Source organism: Apis dorsata, unplaced genomic scaffold, assembly GCF_000469605.1.
Source record: "Apis dorsata unplaced genomic scaffold, Apis dorsata 1.3 scaffold_964, whole genome shotgun sequence".
In the NCBI taxonomy this organism is placed as follows: Eukaryota; Metazoa; Arthropoda; class Insecta; order Hymenoptera; family Apidae; genus Apis; species Apis dorsata.
This window is the reverse complement of record NW_006264071.1, coordinates 339,720-344,986: the sequence shown is the minus strand read 5'-3', so window position 1 is coordinate 344,986 and position 5,267 is coordinate 339,720. Positions and strand designations below refer to the sequence as shown.

The window sequence follows — 5,267 nt, the reverse complement described above, 5'->3', positions numbered from 1 at the left end:
CGTACGCCGGCGTTGCTCCGGGCAACCGATGGGGATGAATCTACGCGACGCCCGGCGTCGAGTTTCCTCGTAGCGGGTGGGGCTGTTAGACTCTCAGTGCGCTCCACGACGCTCAACCGACCACGTACAACCCGGTGCGAGCGTCGCGCGACGACCCCCTCTTGGATCGCGATCCGCCGATCGATCCGCGCCTCGATCGCGACTCAATCGTCGATCTTCTTCCTCGATCGAGCCACGATCACCCCTCGAACCAAGTGCCAACGGTTGCTGCAATTTCTTTTCTCTCTCTATCCATCTCTCTTCTTCCTCCTCTTTTCGAAAGAGCGAAGAAAAAAAGGAGAGGATAATTTTACGGGTATTTTATTATTCGCAAGGTGAAAGTTTGATCCTCGACATACCGGACCTCGACTCTGCTCGATTTCCTTCGAACGTCCAAGAGTTTGAAAAGAGGTTCCTTGTGTTTTATAAAGTTTGCCCGAGACAGTTGATATAATTTTGGAGTGCAACGATTGCATCGAGAAAAGTACGCGTGAAACGATCGACGAAGGATTTCTTTCCCCGAGAATCGAGTATTTCGAGATCGCGTCGAGAGTGATTATTTCCTTGTCAACGTGGTTAAGGGGAATAATTGGGCAAGAGGGGCGAGTGGTGCGCGCTCGAGTGATGTTAAACTAATTGGAAAGAGCGTAACGCGTCCACGCCGCTCGTCTCCTCTTCTCGCTTCGGGAAACGAGAGCGTCCCGTAATATCCGAGGATGAAGAGGATGAAGAGGCTACGACGAGTCGAAAGTAAACATTGAAAATAATATCTCAAACGAATCTTATCAATCCTTATTTCACGGAAATAATTTCCATCGAGCAGGGTCGAGGCACGGGGAATATAAATATATCGATGTTGGATTAATCGGCGAGTGATCGTACACGATCGAGCGAGGATGCGCGCGGACGGGAAATCGCATTAGCGATCGATCGAAATATTATATCGGCAGCGACGTGTGCGGTGTCGTGTGAGAAGAATTGAACAACGAGTCGTGATCGTGACACACGGCCCAGCTGGCCGCCCATAATTGATCGTGACAGTTGCAGAGTACCACGATAAGTAATAAAGTTGTGCGAGAGAGCAGTGAACATCGCGAGTGACGTTCATTTTGTTCCCGTTTATCCTCGTCGGACACGCTTTCGAGGATCGAGGGATCCGTCCAGGAAGAGAGAGAGAGGATCGTCGATCGTAAGTCGAGGAGGAGGCGGTAACGGAGTCGTTGCAGAGAGTTTTTCCACGCGTTAGCACAAGATTCGAGATTTTTTTCTTTTCTCTCGGTTTATTGTTTAGTATCAAATTCGATCCCGCGAAATCTCGGATTTGTCCCTTCTTCCACTTCTTCTCGCAGCCTGGAATAATCAGACTACTCGTCCTGGGCTCGAGGCAACGATTCTCCCGTACAAATGCACGCAATGCGAAAGAGAAATCGATAGAGATTTGTACGAATGACACGAAAGAATCAACATCGTTCTACTTTCTAACAAGTAAAAAACTCGGTTCCAAAAAATTCTAATTTATTAAAAAAAACGCTTGTTTTCCTTCCTATCCCTTCCAATCGAGGGAATTAAAAGGTTAGAAAGGAATATCAGAGAGAGAGAGAGAGAGAGTGAGAAATTCAAGCGTGAAAATTGAAGTTGGAAGAAAATTCGACCGATTTCTAGATCCAGTGGAGAAAGGGATCGCTTTGAAACTAATGAAAACCCTCGCCTCGAAAGGAAAGAATGTCCCGTAATTACTTTTATTCGACGTTCGCTCCCTCTTCTTTCTCTCTCTCTCTCTCTCTTCCCCTTTCCTCCCCTTTCTTCCTTCTCTCGAAGCCGGCGACACCGAGGCAAAGGCACGAGGAAAGTTGGCAGCCATAAATTAAATCTGCCTGTAACGATTCACTCGCGCGAGAAGAGTACGCGTATTTTCGAAGCTACTTCCGCCAACTTGTTAAATCTTCGCACTCGAGAGAAGTTTCTCGAGAGAAGGATACACGCGCAAGTTACCCTGTCCGTATCCATCACGCAACATCGGATCCACGATCTTGTTTCCCCGCGTCCTTTCGACCCTTTGTTCGAGACTTTGATTCCCTTCTATTGGAATCTCCTTCCTCGAGTTTCACTCGTTTTCTTATTAAAAGTCTCGATCAGTTCAACTGATTGGAGGAAGATCGTCACGGTTGTGCAACGAAGCTTCGAATTTTCGTAATACGCGAAAAGCGGAACACTCGAATTATATTATTCCGTTCACGAATTTCAATATACCGGATATAAGCTTTGGTTATCTTGAGCGGGACAGGGTTGCCGAAAAAAATGTAATTGGAATCTCACAGTCGATATGATATTACGTGGAAAAATTCCACGGATAGATATTTGTGCAATTGTGAGATGAAATGAAAAGAAAAAAAAAAAAAGAGTAAAAGGAAATTAGATTCGAAATGATAGATACAAGGTTGTTAAAATACATGTTAAAAATTGACGTTGTTTCAAAAATTCTTTTTTTATACTTCTCTCTGGAAAATTTTTAAAAGTAACTTTGACTTATTTGCAAAATATTCGAGGCTATCAAATCTGTATATTAATTGTATCTATAAAAGTGTAAATATTCTTGTTTACGATAAAAAATTATTATATCTTGCAAAAGAATCGAGGGCACTGAACGGAGAAAAGAATTTTTGAAAATTAACGGGACGAAAAGGAGCGAGTTAGAGAGAAGGGATGGTATTTTGTGAAGTCCAAGTCTCACGGCGGGGAGATAATAGGGACGAGTAAATTGGAAAATCGAGCGGGTCACGGGTGCTAAAATTTGATTAAAAGGTCAAGTAACGAGTTAATTGCACGCGATTAACCGCGCGTTAAACTGGCCACGGTGAGTGGGGCTCGTGGGCGACACGTCGTAGGGGGGGAGAAGAGGAGCTTACCGAAAGCGTCCTATTGTTTCCCCAACGCCATTGTCCCCCGCCCGATCCCCTCGATCCTTTCCCCCGACATCGATCCCGCGCGATCTTTACTTTTTCCACCTTTTCCCAACTTACTCCCAACTCTCCAGATTTCTCTCCGCCAAAACTTTCCCTGCCAAAACTTCCAATTCCCCCGACGTATCGATTCCCTTTCGAATCGAAAGGTTAACTTTCTTCCCCCCTTGAATTCGAACAACGACGCGTAATAATTAATAACGAGTGGAATGGAAACGAAATCATTTGCGATTAATTCAATATTTTCGTGGAAACACGCGATAGAAATCTCCTAACCGAGTATAATAACTCGGGAAAAGATTGATACCACGTATCGGTTCCTGCTTCCTCGAAATCATAATTTACGGCCGTAATTCAACGTACCACGAGGATGGTGGAAAAATTGGAATTGGACTCGGGGTGTACGTAACGATAAAATTCTCAGGATTCCTTTCGTTCCATTTTCGTTCACGAAGATAAGTTCGATGCGTTCATCGTTGCTGACAGGGTATATGGAATAGCGTATATATCTAGAGGCGAGACGGTTCCAGGATAAACTCTGGAACAGCGCAGCATGATGAAATCGCAATTTCCTGCCGTGAAGGCGCATCCAACGAATAGGCAGCGAATGGATCGAGGATATTTCGACGCGTATACTCGAAAAACGGATCGGTTAAAATTTTTAATTAAAGCCAGAGAGAGAGAGAGAGAGAGATCACTTTTGGCTCTAGTTTTAATCAGAAGGCTCTAAGACCTCTTTCGAAAAGTTTCTCTTAGTTTTCATTTATATCCAAATTGATTCGCGAAGAACAAACGAAGAAAGGGGTGAAACGAGAAAGAGATTTCTGGAAGCGAGGTTCGATGGGCCGTGAGCTCGAGATAAGCAACTAAACCGTAAGTCTTGGCGAGGCGAACTTTCTTCCCTTGAATGGCGATGAGTTGTTGAAAATCGAACGAAAGGCGAACCTCGAAATCGAGAGAAGTCTGCGTGCTCGATTAATCCGAAAATATCGAAACATACATATACGTAATATAAATATAAATAACGAAAGATATAGTGAAAATTTCCATCTCCGCTCCCTTTATCTTCCCCGCGGTTTATCTTTCCCCGGGATACGTGTAAACGCGAATTCCAAGTTTACACAAGTATCGAGCGTTTGTAAACATGGAGGGTGGAAAAGGGTGGATTTTATACGCAAGGAGATCGCAGAGAGATCGAGAAATATACGGATGAAAATCGGTATCGTAATTAAAATTTTTTCCCCCGGGGGGGGGGGGGGGAAGAGAAGGATTTATTCTCAAGTAAAGCTTCGCGCTTTGTAACTCTGCATCGCGGTGACACGGTCTTCCTCCGGAAAAACTTGACTGTATATTTTTCTTTTTTTTTTTTTTTTTGTTTTTGCGCTTTCTCTTCCCCCCCCCCCCCCCCCTCACGGTGACACGGTCTTCCTACGGAAAAACTTGAATGTATATTTTTCTTTTTTTTTTTTTTTCTTTCACTTCAGTATACTTTGCATACTGTTTCATTATGCATTCTCCTGCAACGTACGGATAGCAACGAGAAAGAGTACGCAGTAGCAAAAGCGTATATACGTATACGATAGTGGAACGTTTAAATAATAATTTCGCCCTCCCCTCCTCTCCCCTCCCCTCGAGTCCATCGAGTATTCGAGCTGCAAAACGAACCCGTTACGGAAATCAGAGAATCGGCAAAGAAAATAAACGAGAACGGTTGGTCCGGGAAGATCAAACTGGGCTTGGCCGGGCTAATGCGAAAGTTTCCAGCTCGGTTATGGAGCTCTCTCTCTCTCTCTCTCGCTATTTACATTCGCGGAAGGAAAGCGACCAGTTCGATTGTACAAAGTTCGCGCACACCTGACCTATATTCCCGACGATTCGTGGATACACGATTTTACCTCGCGTTGCGTAAGAAGCCTCGTTACCCGAAGCTTCGATCCATCCTGGAATCGAAAGATCTCGTCGTTCTTATCGTTCATTATTCGTTCTTCTTTGTATTCGTTTTATAATTCTAGAGGACTATAGAGGAGGGTTCACAATCGCTAAAACAGGTGGCGGGATTAAAGACGAGAAGACAGGTTTGAAAATTAGGTTGGAGCCATGGAACAATACGGTTGACGAGATGCCGGCCAGATTACGAATCCTTCGAATCGGCTTACGGTCGAATCCTCGAATAAGCTTCCATTCGGCCGCCAACGCTATCCGTGTCGGTGGAAATAACGCATCCGTCGGAAATAAATTCGTTAAAATGTCGTCCGTTGATCGATGACG

At 44.6% G+C, this 5,267-nt stretch overlaps 1 long non-coding RNA gene across 1 annotated transcript; it reads left to right on the top strand.

Moving 5' to 3' along the window:
- Nucleotides 1–6: 6 nt before the first annotated feature.
- LOC116186587 lies at nt 7–1,450 on the top strand. Its single transcript, XR_004151606.1, has 2 exons — nt 7–134; nt 1,081–1,450. It is a non-coding gene; the product is annotated as an uncharacterized LOC116186587 (long non-coding RNA).
- The last annotated feature ends 3,817 nt before the right edge of the window (nt 1,451–5,267 follow it).